We start from the raw sequence: 17,843 nt of genomic DNA, 5'->3' as shown, positions 1-17,843 counted from the left end.
CATCATTCCTTCCAAAGAAATCCCAGGGCTGATCTCCTTCAGAATGGACTGGTTGGATCTCCTTGCAGTCCAAGGGACTCTCAAGAGTCTTCTCCAACACCACAGTTCAAAAGCATCAATTCTTCAGTGCTCAGCCTTCTTCACAGTCCAACTCTCACATCCATACATGACCACTGGAAAAACCACAGCCTTGACAAGACGGACCTTTGTTGGCAAAGTAATGTCTCTGCTTTTGAATATGCTATCTAGGTTGGTCATAATTTTCCTTCCAAGGAAAGTGTCTTAATTTCATGGCTGCAATCACCATCTGCAGTGATTTTGGAGCCCAAAAAATTAAGTCTGACAATGTTTCCACTGTTTCCCCATCTATTTCTCAGTTGTGGCATATAGGATCTAGTTCCCTGATCAGGGATTGAACCCCAGCCCCTTACATTGGGAGAGAGGAGTCTTAGTGACTGAATCACCAGGGAAATCCCTGAAATATCTATATTTTGCTTTCACTCTTGAAAGACAGTTTAGCTGAAAGACAGTTTCAGTTGACAAATACTTTCTTTCATCATCTGGAGTATATTTATTATTGCATTGACTTTTGGCCTTTATTGTTGTTGACAGTTTTCGTTATTTCTTTGTGGCATGTGTGGAATTGTGGTCAAAGATATGACCTGGAGTTCTGGGCTGACTAGGTCCACATCCCAGCCCTGCCATTAATCATTGTGTAATTCGGTGCCCAGGTATTTACTGCTCACAGTTTTGCTGTATGAGTTGGGTTCAGCTGGCAAGTTCTTCTGCTAGCCCTGCTAGAGTCGTTCGTGTGCCCGTTCTCATTCGGGGCCTGAATGGGGTAAAGGGTTTAGCACGGCCTCACTTAAAAGCCTGGCAGTTATTATGGCTGCTATGTGTGTGTGCTTAGCTGCTCAATCACGGCCGACTCGTTGCGACCCCCTGGCCTGTAGCCTGCCAGACTCCTTTGTCCATGGGGGTTCTCCAAGCAAGAATACTGGAATGGCTTGCCATGCCCTCCACCAGGGGATCTTCCCAACCCAGGGATCGAACCCAACCAAGGAGTCAAACTGGGGTCTCCTGCATTACAGGCGGATTCTTTACCATCTGAGCTATCAGAGTTGCCAGGGAGGTCATCTCAGGGATCAAACCCAACCAAGGAGTCAAACTGGGGTCTCCTGCATTACAGGCGGATTCTTTACCATCTGAGCTATCAGGGTTGCCAGGTAGGTCATCTCAATTCTCTTCCACCAGGAGTCCACATTGAGTTTCTTGACAAGATGGCAGAAGCAATCTAAGATAGCAAAAGCAGAAGCTATAAGGCTTCTTAATGTCTGGCTTTGAAAGCCACACAACATCAGCTCAGCTGCATTACATTGGTCAAAGCAAGTCTCAAGACCAGACCACAGTCAAGGTTGGGAAAATAGACTCAGATTCTCCCTTGTGGCCAAGTGTGTCCTCTTGAAGGGAGAGCAGCAAAGTCACCTCACAAAAGGTTACTATCAAGGAAAAGTACGATTCTTCAGGAGCCATTACTGTAGCAAAAATTACTGAAGGAATGTGAAGTAATAAAGATGAGCAACTTTTCTGTGTCTTGATTTCCCACCCTGAAAATGTGGATCATGATAATGCGAAGAGTGCTGTTTTGAACAGTTAAAGAGCTAAGTGTAGGGAACTTCCCTGGTGGTCCAGAGGTTAAGACTCCATGCTTCCAATGCAGGGGGTATGGGTTTGATCCCTGGCCGGGGAACTAAGATTCCACATGCTGCACGGTATAGCCAAAAAAAAAAAAAAAAAAGCTAATGTGTAAACCGCTAAGAGCACAGTTTTTCCATCTGGTTGCTTTAAATAATTTTCTTTGTATTTAGCATTATATATTTAGTATCTGTATCTAAGTGTAGATTAATGTTATACACCCTTCTTGGCATTAATACACTTTTCAAATCTGAGGAGTGCTGTCTTTCATCACTCATGGAATACTTCGCCATTATCATGTGGAATATGATCTCTCCTCCATTTTCTTCACAATCTCTCTTTTTTTAGTACATATGTCAAACTTCCTCACTCTATCCTATTTGCTTCTATTTTGGGGTTTTTTTTTTTCTCTCTCTATAAACTGCATTCAACATTTCCTCAGTTCTGTCTTTAAGTTCATGAACATTTCTTTAACTGTGTCTAATCTGCTATTTAACTCACCCACTGAAGTTTTAATTTCAGCGATCATGTTCTTCGTTCTTAGATCTTTGTTTTTCTTCGAATCTGCCTCTTTCAAAAGGTGTTTTTTATTTTCTTATGGAGTCTTTTTTTTCCTTTTAACAGTTTAAAGCACACTTGGTTTATAGTCTCTTTCAGATGTGCTATGATCTCAGTTTCAGACTATGCCTATTCTCCCTTGCGGTAGACCATTTTGTCCTGTTTTTAGCTGTCTAAAACAGGTTTCTACTTTTAGCTGTCAGCTAAGACCTCTCCACTGAGGATCCTGCCCTTTTGCTGGGGGTCTTCAGCTATGAAACAGTTTCTGGCTCTGGTTTTCCCCACCCAATTTCCAAGACCTGGGAATTTCCCATTCTTTCTAGATTAATTATTTCTGCAGTTGTTGCTAAATTTTGTTGGTGGTCCTCAGCAGGAGGAGTGAGGGGAGCATCACCATTACCTCAGTCTGCCAGGTCACTGGAACCAGAAGCCAAATTGAATAAAAAAATATTATTTAAAATCAATAGGGAAAGTATGGGCTATTTATTAAATGGTATTAAGACAATTTGTACAATAATTAGCAGGGAAGGTAATTCATGTTAACATGCACCTAAAGTAAAATAAATTGCAGAGATAACAAAAATATGAAAGTCAAACTGTAAAAGTGCTAGATGAAAATAATCTGAGTGGGAAAAGTCTGTTTAATTATTCAGTTGATGATAAAATGCTCTTGAAACTTTGACTACAAAAAGGTTTAAAAGTTATGTATGTTGAAAACTATGAAAAAACCCCAAAGGAAGTGACCAATTAGGGAGACATTTACAAGATATAATGAAGGTTCAATATCTTCACCTACAAAGAGCTCTCACACACCCAGAAAAAGACAATAGTGAATAGGGAATTGAGCAAAGGATATGAATCAGTTAAAACAAAAATAAGAAGAAAAACAAATGACCAACAAGCACGTGAAATAAGAATTGCAAAATAAGAAAGACAGATGACCAGCGAGTTTATGAAAATACGTTTCTCTTCACTTAAAAAAAAGCACTTTAAAACAAGAGGTCCTTTTTACCTTACCAAATTGGCCAAGCAGTTCAAAAAGGTTAGAATATCCTGTGCAGTGAGGGGGCAAAGGAATTTAACACGACTCTCTTTCCTTGGTAGGAGTGTGTAGTGGGTTGAGTGGTAGCCCCCAAAGATATGATGATGACCTAACCCCCAGAAGCCATAAATGTTACCTTATTTGAAAAAACAGTCTTTGCTGATATAATCAAATTAAGGATCCTGAGATGAAGAGACCAACCTGGATTACAGGACAGGGTCCTTGTAAGAAGCACATGGGGAAAAAATAAAGGAGGCCTGTGACCGCGAGGCAGGGGCTGGGGACAGGGCAGGTGAGTGTGGGCAACGAGCAGAAGCTGAAGCAGACAAGGAAAGATGCTCCCCCAGAGCCTTCAGGGTGAGGGCGGTCCTGCTAACAGCTTGATTTTGGACTTCCAGCCTCCAGATACGCGAGGCAACACATTTCTGTTATTTTAAAACCCCAGGTTTGTGATAATTTGCCATGGCAGTCCTAGGACACTGTCATCAGAACATTTTCAGGAGGGCCACGAGGCAGTATGCAGACAGACTGGTCCTAGAGTGTGCCTTCTTCTAACATGTCTAACTTTCCTCCTAGAAATTACTCAACATTAATAATTGAGGATTTGTTAAAGATTTCTCGGCAAGGATATTCACAAAAGCCTTCTTGAAGGATATTTGAATAAACAACCTCAATAGTCAACGAGAGAGGGTTGGCTAAGTAAATGATGCCTTAGCCCTATAACCAGAGGGACCAAAAATAATAATACCCACAACAGATGGAATACTTTTGATGCGCTGGCAAGGAATGAGTCCTTTCTGCTTCTGACCTCCTGTAATTCTCACAGTAAGGCTGTAAGGTTGGCATCAGTGGCCCCAACCACACAGAGGGGGGTGGCGAGGTCAGAGGGTGGAGGCCAACTGTCCAATGTGACACAGCCAAGGGACCAAGATTCTGACCTCAAGCCCTGGGCTGTGCACATATCCATCAAGCGACAGGATGACTCCTGGAGCAACATCAGATTACCAGGTAACGGAACAGGCGGATGCTGGGCGGCAGAGTGTCGGATGAAAAAAAAAGCGGTGGAGCACGTCCTATTTTTGCAGAAATAAAAACTGCCTTCCACGTGCAGAGGAAAAACGGCTGGAAGGATTTACTATGCACGTTAACAGGGAGGTGACCTCTGGGGAGGGCTTTGGTGATTTTGATGTTCTACACACACGTCTCACAGCTTTGGTAATCAGAACAAAATGATAAAAACCAAAACCACGCCGCCGGGCTGGGCGGACCTCACCTGCCTCGGAGTGTGTCCTAGGAGATGGGGAACAGCCGCAGGACCCCAGGCGCCTGACTCCCCTGCCCTTGGCCTTCTCCCTGGCGCTGCTGTCTGCACCTGCTTTGCACCCGCTCATCCGTGGGCATCGATTTTTCCATCCTTCAGAGAAGCGCCTGAGGAAAAGGAAAGAGCATCTCTGGATCAATGAGCAGAGCCCTGCAGCCAGGGTCAGGGGGGTGTTGTGGGCCGTCTGTCACTGCCGTCCAAGACTGGAGGGGGAGACTCGGGGGGGTGGTGGGGAAGCCTGGCCAGGCTGCCTTTAATGGTCCCGTGCATGTGCCCTGAGTGTGTGTGTGTGTGTGTAGCAGGTGGTCTGTGGTGAGGGGGCTGATGCAAGATAGGTGTGGTGGGGGGAGTATATGTGAGATGTGGGGTGGGGGGTACAGGGGCTGTATGTGGGTGAGTTGTGTGTGTGGACGACATGGGGTCCGAATAGGAAAACAGGGTACAGGGTAGGGTGGGGGTGACTTTGCCCACTGCCAGCTGCCAGGGCTGAGCTTTGTCTAGAGAATCAGGAAGCCTCCCAAGTCCCCTCTGTGAAGTAGGCTCCCCTCAGCTCAGCGAGGATGGGGCTGGTACCCACCCAATACACAGATGGGAAAACTGAGGGCTGTGTGTGTGTGTGTGAGAGAGAGAGAGAGAGAGAGAGAGAGAGAGAGAGAGAGAGAGAGAAAAGCAGTTTCAGGGAGGGGAGGAGGAACAGTGAAAGGGGAAAGGGGAGGAGAGAAGCAGAAGAGGGAAGGGGGGACAGAGTGGGGAGGGGAAAGGGAGAGAGACTGCCCTGTGGCTGCTCCTGGACTGTAGACCAGAACCCCATCTAAGATACCGGCGCTCACATGGGCTGGGTGCTGGGGGTCAGGGCACAGACGAGAGTCACCCACTTTGGCCCTGCCCTTGGAGGCTCCCAGTGGGAAAGGGGGTCCATGTGTGGGCACTCTGGGCCGGAGCTGGCCAGTCTGGGTCAGCAGACCTCCACCCCGTGCTCCTGAGACCTATCTGAGCTTCACCCACCCATCACATGACCCTCTTCTGTCTGCTCAAACCCCCTCCCGACCTGTCTTTTGACCAAAGCGGGTCCCCTCACTCGTGGAAACACACCTCCTCTGGGAAGTCCCCGTGGACCAGCTCTCCAGTCCCTCCAGCCCACAGCTCCCTGTGCTTCTCCTCCAGGGCCCCCATGACAAGCATCCTTGAAGATTTCAGTCCACTGTTACCCGTCTGTCTTCTCACAGCTTCACTGTGAGCTCCAAGAAAGGCAGGCTGAAACCGTGGGTCCTCTTGGCTGGGTGCGCCGTGCCCACCCCCTGGCCAGGCACCGAAAATGGCTCAACATATGTTTGTTGCATGAATGAATGAACCATGATAATTGCTAAGAAAAGAAGTGTGCAGATGGTCTATTATGAAGTTCTGTGAGCACGGATTGGGTTTGTGTCCACGTGCCCGAGCACTGAGGTGGGCTCACGTGTGGGTACGGTGCCTTCATGGACACGTGCACATGTCTGTCGGGGGGGCGGAGCATGTGGCAGTGTGCACAAGGCACCCAGTGCTTGTGTGTGTGTGCCACACATGCGTGTGCATGTATGTGGGTCCATGCATTTCTATATGCCAGCGTGTCCAGGTGTGTGTTTACACCCGTGTGAGTCCACGCTGCTTCTTGCTGCAAGTTGGGGGCATGTCAACATCTTTCTCTCGGGCTTGCTCTCTCTCCATGACCTGCAGCCTACCCTTCTGCTTTCTGCAGCCTCCAATCCCAGCCCCCATCTTTCACAGCCCGAGCAAAGACTTGAGCTCCAACTGGGCTTCAGCTCTGACATTCCAGCTCATTCCAGCACTCAAGGCCCAGACGTTGCCTGGAACACAACAAGCGTGTCATCTTGGCTGGGTGCTTTCGCCTCACTCCATCTTCTCGTCTGTAAAGTGGACACCAAGCTCACAGACACGCGTGGCACGGGACCTGGTGTATAGGGAGCACTGGGCAAATGTTACCCACCACGATGTCCCCCGTGGTGATAATGGTGACAATGTTCCTCCTGTTGTTGTTGTTCAGTCCCTCAGTTGTGTCCGACTCTTTGCCACCCCACGAACAGCAGCACGCCTGTCCTTCACCATCTCCCAGAGCTTGCTCCCATTCATGCCAATGAGTTGGTGATGCCATCCAACCATTCGTCCTCTGTTTCCCCCTTCTCCTCCTGACTTCTATCTTTCCCAGCATCAGGGTCTTTTGTTCCTCTGGCGGCTGCAAACCAGGGTGATCCAGAGGACGTGGGGAAGGTAAGCCAAAGCAGCGCCCTGCCCTGGGCGGGTGATGACATCCCTCCCTCCTGGCCATGGGCTCCCAGAAAATGCCTTGGTGGAAGGAGTCGGGGAATGAGGAGCAGATGTGCAGCCCCAGGGCTCATCCTGGAGCTGAGTCCCCCCCCCCCACCCCCGCTGCGGTCAGGGCGTGGGCTCTCCCACAGCAGCGCTTGGCCGGCCCCACGCCCATCACACTCATGGGATGGACTTGAAATCAAACCCCAGCTCTTCTCTGTGGCCTGCATCTCCCTGGTCCCTTTGCTCAGGCCACGTGTCTGTCTTTCTCCTCTTCTCACACTCCAGGCAGGTTTCTGCCCCAGGGCCTTTGCACTTGCCATTCTCTCTGCCTGGTGTACCGGGTCCCCAAATGGTCTCATGGCCGGTGGCCCCTGCTCAGAGGCCCCCTCCTCAGTATCCCCATTCACTCACCATCACACTACTTATCAACAGCTACAATTACCTTAACGCTTTTAGCACCTGACACTTTTATCAGGCTATTGTTTGTGTCTTAATTGTCTTGTGAAAACTAGTCAACAGAGATCTGCAGGGGAGAGGGAGGGGCCTGGCTCTGAGCCACGAAGTTCTATTTATTCAGCACCTACTATGCACCAGCGGTGGCGCTAGTGGTAAAGAACCTGCCTGTCAACACAGGAGGCGTAGGGCACTTGGGTTCAATCCCTGGGCCGGGAAGATCTCCTGGAGAAGGGAATGGCAACCCACTCCAGTATTCTTGCCTGGAGAATCCCCATGAACAGAGGAGCCTGGTGGGCTATAGCCCATGGGGTCGCACAGAGTCGGACACGACTGCTGGCTGGGTGACCCTGGGCCACCTGCCCTAACCTCTCAGGCCCTCAGTTTGTCCATCTGTAGAGGGAAAGCCAGCCCCAGACCCCTTGAGACAAACTCACCTCCATTCTGATGGTGTCTCCGGCTCTCTGCAGTGTGGCCAGTCTACAGAACTGGGGAACATGGGGCGCAGGGTCTGCGGCCTCCTTAGCCTGCTCTGCTTTACCGCCACCCTGCCTTTGCAGGGAGCACCTTGGCAGTCTGACTGCACGTCCTCTGGATTGCTTCCTTGGCTGGGGGTTGTTGGGAGCTCTCAGCCCATCATATTTTGTTTGTTTACTTCCAGACTTTGAGCTGCGAGAGGCCTGGGACAGATGTTTTCTTTCAGCATCCTGGCTCTGTGAGGGACACCCTGCAGGACCCCAGGACCTTACCCAGCTGAGACAAGGTCTGGGATGGGTCTTCCCCTCTCCCACCAATTTGCTTTCCACTGGAAAGGAAGCCACGCCCTTCTCTGTGTCAGAAGAAACCCTGGTGCCCCAGGACTACCTAACCACCCAGAGCTCCAGACTGGGCAGCCCTGGCAGGACTATTCACAGCTTCCACCTGATGTGTGTCCAAAAGGCCAGACTTGATGAGCGCCCCAGCATCTGTGCCTTTTCTGTTAAGACTGGGTCTGGTTTCTGCGTTTGTTTCAGCCTTGAGGGTCCCTGGGGCGCCTCTGGAGGAGGCGGTGAGGGAAGGGCAGAACACCACGTGGGCAATCAGCTTCCCAGCCTTCCCTCTTGCCACCCAAGCCCCAGGGGTGGAAAACAATCCACACAGCCAGAAACCTGGCTCTGCAGCGGCGGGGCTGGAAAAGCTTGTTCTGGAAGGGAAGGAAGAGGGGAGGGGGCTCCCAAGGCCCCTGGGCCCCAGTCTGGGAGCCGTTCTCACCAGCCACATGGCCCTCGGGCTCCCAGGCGGTCATTTGGAGGTTCTGTCTCTGGGGTTCCGGCTCTGGCCAAGGCCACCTGAGCCAGGGCCAGCTGCAGGGTCTCATCGCTCCAGGGAGCTTCAGGGAAGGGGCTGGGGAAGGAGAGGGGAGGAAAGGGCTCAAGGCTAAGGGTCCTTTGGGCTCTGGGATAAGCTCGAGCCTAGCAGCAGGACTTGGCCACTGCCCAGGGGGTTTTTAAGCGCCGCAGGCTGCCCAGCCCTGGGCTTGCCGCTGCCGGGCGAGAAGAGGCGGCTGTGGCCGGAACCAGGGGAAAGGGAAGGAGCCTGGTCGCCGTAGGGCCTGGGGACGCCATCGAGCCAAATGACTGCCTGGCGCGGGTAGCGATTCCCCTGCAGGCCACCAAGCACGCGCCCAGCTGCCGGGAATGCGCCGCGCGCGCGCGCCCAGCCCGTTGCCACCAGCGTAAATTCCCGAGCTGTCTGTGCATGTCTTTTTCTTTCACTAGAGGTTGCTCACTTTCACTTCTTGCTTCCTTTCGGCTCCTCCGCCGCCTCCGTGAGCGCGTGAGCGCGTGTGCGCGTGGGGCGGTGGGCGGGGGTGGGGGGAGCCTGTGCCCGCGCGCTCCCGGCGGATGCGACCCCGGCCCACAGGGAGGGCGCCCACAGGGAGGGCGCGCTGGGGAGCGCGCGCTCTGGCATCGCGGGGTCGGCCGCCCAGTGTCCTATGACGCTGAGAACTGGCTCCGATGGGCCCCCAGCCCAACCCTGCTGTTTCTTCGGCCCCAGTTGCACTCTGCGCTGCCCCGGCAGATTAGGGTCCCAGGTGGAGCAGACCAGAGCAAAGAGCTGTCTTCATCCTGAGTCTGTGAACAGGCCAACCCCCTCCTCCCTCACCGACTTCTTTCACATTCTGGGTCTTTTTTTTAAAAAGAAACAAAACAAAACACGATTCGCCCAGAAGCTGCTGCTACTTCTTCGTACTCCAGAGGCCTCTCTGTAGTCTTTCCCTCTCTAAACAGGAAACCGAGGCCAGGGTGGATGGAGCCTTGCTCCACTAAGCAGAAAGCCACATCCGGTGGAAGCCAGAGCCCTTTGCTTGAGAATGTAGGATTTGGACGAAGCTGAGAAGGGCCTCTGCGGCTTCCTTTAAGGCCCCAGCCTGCTGGCCTCCTTACAAGTCTTTTGGTGCATCCTGTGCCCACCTCAGGGCCTTTGCACAGGGCTCTGGGCTCCCAAGGGGCCAAAGACCTCCTTTCCCCACTAGCTGTGTGACTTTAGGCAAATTACCTAACCGTTCTGAACCTTCATTTCCTTCCCTGTAAAATGGTGTCATAATAGGGTGTTAGGGGCTTCAAAGTGATGGCCAATACAGAGCACAGGACCAGGCACTTAGGGCAGAGGAGGGACACTGGTGGGCCCAACGCAGATGTGGGGATTAGGCAGAAACCAATCCCTTGCCAGGGAGCCCCACCCCACCCCACCCTCACTCCTTCAAGGAGCCTCTTCACTGCTCACCTCCCCAGAGCCTGCCAAGGTCTTCTCAAGGCCTCTTTGGAGGAACCTCACCGAAAACAATTTCCTGCCCCAATTCCTGCTGTGAGGACCAGCAGGAGGCCAGAGAAAGGGGACCAGGTCTGGAGGCAGGAGAACTGGCTTCAGTTTCCAGCAAACTCTGCCTCACTGTGTGATTGTGAGCCAGTAGCTTGGCCTCTCCGTGCCTCATTTCTTTCTGTGTGAAACTGAAGCAGAAGGCTGCCTGGCTCACATCTCAGGTCCCTGGGTGGACAAAGCAGACTGTGGGTGGGATGTCATTCCAGGCAGTGAAAAGCCTCAGATGGAAGCACGTTGCTGCAGTAATTTACAACCATCCACAGAGCATCGGCTCGGGCTTGAGGAATCAACTTGTCAGCTGGATCTGAGGGGTCTCTGCCACCTGTGCTAATGGAAGGTGGCTGGAAGGCCACTTCCAAGAAATGTACAGCCTGATGGGTTCTGCCACTCACAGCCGGCCTTAGTCGTCAGTTCCAACAACAGGGGTGCTTGAGGCACTGTCACAGCCCCCAAAGGGAGCGTCCGGTGGGGAGGGACGCCTCATGTCCTTGGCTGATGAGTAAGATCTTGACCGTGGGTTGTGGTGTGTCCCCTTCCTTAGCCCTGACACTTGGCCCCCACCTTGACTCTCTTTTGCCTCAGTTTCTTTCTCCTAAGTGTGGGCTCCACAGAAGCCTCCTATGCCCCAGATTAAACTGTCATCTTCCCCCGACCCCTCCCCAGTTCACTCCTCCTTTATTACTGGGAATCGCCACTGATTCTTCGAGCCACAAGCTCGTGGCCGACTTGTTTGCTCCAGATAGAAACACCAGCATTGACTTGCTGCATAGTCACTGTAAAACTGCAAACAGTATAAAACACGTACATTGGGGCTTCCATGGTGGCTCAGAGGGTAAAGCGTCCGCCTGCAATGTGGGAGACCCGGGTTCGATCCCTGGGTCGGGAAGATCCGCTGGAGAAGGAAATGGCAACCCACTTCAGTACTCTTGCCTGGAAGCTGCAGTCCATGAGATGGCAAAGAGTCACACACGACTGGACAGCTTCACATCTCATGGATCAGGCTCCTTGCTTCTTCTTGCTGTGAGGTCATCTGACAGTACGTTTCAGTTTCACCTAATCAGAGTAAATAAAAATAATAAATAAAATAAAACACATACATTGAAGAATGGAAGTTCCTTCATATTTGTCCCCCTAGAAATAGTTACTGCCCACGTTTGGTGAACTCCTATATCTATTTAGACTCTCAGTTATAGCAGGCAAAAAACCCAATCAAAATAGAAACTATGGGATCATGTAATAGAAAAAAGCAGCATGGTTTTGATTCAGGTATGGTTTGATCCAGAGGTTCATGATGCTCTTGAGGCTCTGGCTTGAATTCTCTGCAGTTTTCCCTCTTCTCTCCTCATGGTGTCAGCTGGGCCAGTTAGGAGGGCAGCAGGGGCTCATTCTTGCTTCCCAGGGATGAGTGCGGAGTCCTGTTTCTCGGAGGTGTTCTGATCCAGCCTGGAGTGGGTCAAAGAAAACTTCTTGGATGAGGTGGGGCCTGAGATAATCTTGAAGAACCCATGTTGGGAGAGTCTAGAGTCTTTTATGTATGAGAAAGCAAAGTGCCCTTTCATCTCAGTGGAAACCTGAGGCTCAGAAAAGTTAAGTCGTGGGATTGAAGAGGCTGAAGTGGTCTACAGGGACTGCGTGAAGCAAGTCAACAGGTCAAGTTCCCATTTTGCAGACAGGTCTGGGCCAGAGCCTCAGGCTGTGTGGCCTCAGGCAAGCTGGCCTCACCTCCCTGAACCTCAATTTACTCATGGTGAAGTGAAGGCAGCGCCAGACCAGACCTTCGGGGTCGATGAGCCAAAAGGGTGAGCAGGGGACAGGTCCAGCCTGGTCTCTCCAGCGGGGTCCTTCCTACACCTGCTCACAACCCGCACACATCAGTCTGAGGGGGATTTCCAGGCTGGGAGGGGTAGCACCACTCCCTCCATCCATCAGAGCTTGGCTATGTGCCTGGCCAACTGACCATCCTTCTTTCTCTCTGGCAGGCAAGCCATTAAGCGCCAGGCCCCAAAAGCACTGGCCTGTAGCCTCAGCATCAAGTGTATTCATAGCCATTAGCAAGAGACCCCTGCTTGGCCAGTCAGGGCGAATGCAAAGCCCACCCCTGGCCCCAGCTCCCTGGGGGATGCTTATTAAAGCTCCATCCTTGGAGGAGAGAGCAGCGGCTGAGAAGAGAAATGGGGCTTCTAGGACCCACATGGACATATGTATAGGTTGTTCACTGCACGAAGGTACTGCTCAGTGGGCAAGCGGAACTAGGGTTCAGCCAGTCCTCTCTGACACAGGCTGCATTCCACATAGGAGATGGTGCCCTTTTCTAATCTTCTCCTTAGGGGAGAGCTGTGGCCTGTGTAGGCTGCAGAAAGAAGCCATCCAAGAACTTGAGGCCCTGCATCGTCTTTTTTAAAAAATTGCATTTTTACTGACATCTTTTTGGAGTACAGTTCTGTGACTTGTATCATGTGTACAACTTTGTGTAACCACCACAAACGGGAAGCAAAACGGTCTTCTATCAGCCCGAAAGCTTCCATTGTGCTGTTCTTCTCTAGTCACGTCCTCCCCTTGCTCCTAACCCCTGGCAACCACAGATCTGTTTGGCATCATTTGTCTCTTAGAAAATGGAATAATGCAGTATGTGATATTTTGAGATTGGCCTTTTTCATTCAGCATCATGGCCTTGACAGTTATCCAAGGTAATGTGGGTATCAGTAGTTTGCTCCTTTTTATGAATAATAGTCCGTGGTCAGGGTGTACCATTTTCATCCATTCACCCACCGACGGACATCTGGGTTGTTTCTACTTCAGGGCTTTTACAAATAAAGCTATTACGAACATCCATGCCTCTGTGACTATGAACACACATGTCTTTGCATGGACCTAAGTTTTAATTTCTCTGGGATAAATGCCCAGGAGTAGGATAGCTGCGTTACAGGGCAAGAGTATGATTAACTTTTTAAGAACCTGGCAGACTGTTTTCCAGGCTGAATGTCCTGTTGGGTATCCTGATCTGTAATGTACGAGAGTTCCAGTTGCTCTGTTCTTGCCAGCACTTGATATTGTCAGTTTTTATTTTAGCCATCCTAGTGGGTGTGAAGTGGCGCCTTATACTTTTGATTCTCATGTCCCTGATGGTTAACAATATTGGATATTTTTTCATGCACTTAGTTTTCATCTGGTAAATCTCTGATGAAGTGTCGATACAAGTCTTTTGTTTTCAAATTGGACTGTTGTGAAACTACTGAATTTTGACCGTTCTTTGTATAGTCTGAATACAATTCCTTTGTCCAGATATGTGATTTGCAAATATTTTCTTGCAATTTGAGGCTTGTCTTTGCATTCCCTTAACAGTTTCTTTTATAGAACAAAAGTGTTAAGTTTTGACGAAGTAGAACGTGTCAAAAATTTTTTTCTTTTGTTAATTGTACTTTATTGTTATGTCTAAGAACTCTGTCTAATCCCAAGTCTCAGAGATTTTTCTCCTGTGTTTTCTAAGTTTTATGTGAGAGATTTAAGTCTGTCAACCATTGTGGGCTGATTGCCTTTTTAAATATAGGAACCTGGAATGTCAGGCCCATGAATCAAGGCAAATTGGAAGTGGTGAAACAAGAGATGGCAAGGGTGAACATCGACATTCTAGGAACCAGCGAACTAAATGGACTGGAATGGGTGAATTTAACTCAGATGACCATTATATCTACTACTGTGGGCAGGAATCCCTCAGAAGAAATGGAATAGCCATCGTGGTCAACAAAAGAGTCCAAAATGCAGTACTTGGATGCAATCTCAAAAACGACAGAATGATCTCTGTTCGTCTCCAAGGCAAACCATTCAATATCACAGTTATCCAAGTCTATGCCCCAACCAGTAACACTGAAGAAGCTGAAGTTGAACGGTTTTATGAAGACCTTCAAGACCTTTTAGAACTAACACCCAAAAAAGATGTCCTTTTCATTATAGGGGACTGGAATGCTAAAGTAGGAAGTCAAGAGATACCTGGAGTAACAGGCAAATTTGGCCTTGGAATGCGGAATGAAGCAGGGCAAAGACTAATAGAATTTTTCCAAGAAAATGCACTGATCATAGCAAACACCCTCTTCCAACAACACAAGAGAAGACTCTACACATGGACATTGCCAGACAGTCAACACCGAAATCAGATTGATTATATTCTTGGCAGCTGAAAATGGAGAAGCTCTATACAGTCAACAAAAACAAGACCAGGAGCTGACTGTGGCTCAGATCATGAACTCCTTATTACCAAATTCAGACTCAAATTGAAGAAAGTAGGGAAAACCACTAGACCATTCAGGTATGACCTAAATCAAATCCCTTATGATTATACAGTGGAAGTGAGAAACAGATTTAAGGGCCTAGATCTGATAGATAGAGTGCCTGATGAACTATGGACTGAGGTTCGTGACACTGTACAGGAGACAGGGATGAAGACCATCCCAATGGAAAAGAAATGCAAAAAAGCACAATGGCTGTCTGGGGAGGCCTTACAAATAGCTGTGAAAAGAAGAGAGGTGAAAAGCAAAGGAGAAAAGGAAAGATATAAGCATCTGAATGCAGAGTTCCAAAGAATAGCAAGAAGAGATAAGAAAGCCTTCTTCAGTGATCAATGCAAAGAGATAGAGGAAAACAACAGAATGGGAAAGACTAGAGATCTCTTCAAGGAAATTAGAGATACCAAGGGAACATTTCATGCAAAGATGGGCTCGATAAAGGACAGAAATTGTATGGACCTAACAGAAGCAGAAGATATTAAGAAGAGGTGGCAAGAATACACAGAAGAACTGTACAAAAAAGATCTTCACGACCCAGATAATCACGATGATGTGATCACTCATCTGGAGCCAGACATCTTGGAATGTGAAGGCAAGTGGGCCTTAGAAAGCATCACTATGAACAAAGATAGTGGAGGTGATGGAATTCCAGTTGAGCTGTTTCAAATCCTGAAAGATGATGCTGTGAAGGTGCTGCACTCAATATGCCAGCAAATTTGGAAAACTCAGCAGTGGCCACAGGACTGGAAAAGGTCAGTTTTCATTCCAATCCCAAAGAAAGGCAATGCCAAAGAATGCTCAAACTACCGCACAATTGCACTCATCTCACATGCAAGTAAAGTAATACTCAAAGTTCTCCAAGCCAGGCTTCAGCAATATGTGAACTGTGAACTCCCTGATGTTCAAGCTAGATTTAGAAAAGGCAGAGGAACCAGAGATCAAATTGCCAGCATCCACTGGATCATGGAAAAAGCAAGAGAGTTCCAGAAAAACATCTACTTCTGCTTTATTGACTATGTCAAAGCCTTTGACCGTGTGGATCACAATAAACTGTGGAAAATTCTGAAAGAGATGGGAATACCAGACCACCTAACCTGCCTCTTGAGAAATCTGTATGCAGGTCAGGAAGCAACAGTTAGAACTGGACATGGAGCAACAGACTGGTTCCAAATAGGAAAAGGAGTACGTCAAGGCTGTATATTGTCACCCTGCTTATTTAACTTATATGCAGAGTACATCATGAGAAACGCTGGGCTGGAAGAAGCACAAGCTGGAATCAAGCTTGCCGGGAGAAATATCAATAACCTCAGATATGCAGATGACACCACCCTTATGGCAGAAATTGAAGAGGAACTCAAAAGCCTCTTGATGAAAGTGAAAGAGGAGAGTGAAAAAGTTGGCTTAAAGCTCAACATTCAGAAAACGAAGATCATGGCATCCAGTCCCATCACTTTATGGGAAATAGATGGGGAAACAGTGGAAACAGGGTCAGACTTTATTTTGGGGGGGCTCCAAAATCACTGCAGATGGTGATTGCACCCATGAAATTAAAAGACGCTTACTCCTTGGAAGAAAAGTTATGACCAACCTAGACAGTATATTCAAAAGCAGAGACATTACTTTGCCGGCTAAGGTCCGCCTAGTCAAGGCTATGGTTTTTCCTGTGGTCATGTATGGATGTGAGAGTTGGACTGTGAAGAAAGCTGAGCGCCGAAGAATTGATGCTTTTGAACTGTGGTGTTGGAGAAGACTCTTGAGAGTTCCTTGGACTGCAAGGAGATCCAACCAGTCCATTCTGAAAGAGATCACCCCTGGGTGTTCTTTGGAAGGAATGATGCTAAAGCTGAAACTCCAGTACTTTGGCCACCTCATGCGAAGAGTTGACTCATTGGAAAAGACTCTGATGCTGGGAGGGATTGGGGGCAGGAGGAGGAGGGGATGACAGAGGATGAGATGGCTGGATGGCATCACCGACTCGATGGACGTGAGTCTGAGTGAACTCCGGGAGATGGTGATGGACAGGGAGGCCTGGCGTGCTGCAGTTCATGGGGTCGCAAAGAGTCGGGCACAACTGAGCGACTGAACTGAACTGAAAGGTCAAGATTCCTTTCTTTTTATGTGTCCCACACTATTTATGAAATTAATGAACGAAAGGTACAAAGGATCAGGTAGCAAAGCTGGTCAAATGGGGGAGATCAAGGTGGTATAAAAGTAGTCAATGGGTAAAAGACTTTTTTCATCAAATGGTGTTAGACATTTTTTTAAAAAAAGTGAAACTCAACCTATCTTATACAAAACAAAAAAATGACGCTCAATGGATCATAGACTTAAATATAAAAAGTAAAGGCCACCAGCAACCCCATCTATGTCATAGGAGATTCCCAGCCCTGCTCTGCTGTCAGATGACACGGGAGTGGTGAGGATTACAAACACAAAGGGTAAGGGAGTCCCTGGTGGCTCAGACGGTAAAGAGTCTGCCTGCAGTGCGGGAGACCTGAGTTTGATCCTTGGGTTGGGAAGATCCCCTGGAAAAGGAAATGGCAACCCACTCCAGTATTCTTGCCTGGAGAATCCAATGGATGGAGGAGCCTGGTGGGCCACAGTGCATGGGGTTGCAAAGAACCATGGGGTTCACTCAGACTCACGTCCATCAAGTCGGTGATGCCATCCAGACATCTCATCCTCAGTCGTCCCCTCCTCCTCCTGCCCCCAATCCCTCCCAGCATCAGAGTCTTTTCCAATGAGTCAACTCTTCGCATGAGGTGGCCAAAGTATACAACTGAGAGACTTCACTTTCACTTTCAAAGGGTAAGTCAAGTGTGAACCTTCTGTGGCCACACCAACATTTATCACATGGGAACCCTGCACCAAGCCGTCCCCTGAAGGCTCTCTTTGCATCCTCTCATTTAATCCTAAAACCAATCAACACACTTTTAGAAGTTGGTGATTTAGGGTTTGGTGTTTTTGTCCCCACTCTATGCATAAGGAAACTGAGCTGAGAGAAGTTGCGATACTTGCCTAAAGTCACATAGTAAGTGGGGGAGCAAGGTTTGAAACCAGAGCGTTCACCTCTGCTAGCAACAGGCAGGGCACAGCCCGTGTGGAGGGGGGCACATGTAAGCTTTTCTCCCAGGATTGTGGGGAGATCGGAGGCCCTTCGTTCTCTGAAGAGGCTCAGCTTAATCCCCTTCATGATGATGCCTCCTCCTGGATGGCCCTTGTTTGGGGAAACTCCCGGGAACCAACGTGGGCCTGATGGTGTGGATAGCCTCCGGAAAGCGCATGCGCATGAGGGTACATGCCAGGCCTGAGCTGCTAGGATCTT

The sequence above is a fragment of the Ovis canadensis genome, chromosome 3 (assembly GCF_042477335.2).
Source record: "Ovis canadensis isolate MfBH-ARS-UI-01 breed Bighorn chromosome 3, ARS-UI_OviCan_v2, whole genome shotgun sequence".
Lineage (NCBI taxonomy): Eukaryota > Metazoa > Chordata > Mammalia > Artiodactyla > Bovidae > Ovis > Ovis canadensis.
This window is presented reverse-complemented; position numbering follows the sequence as displayed.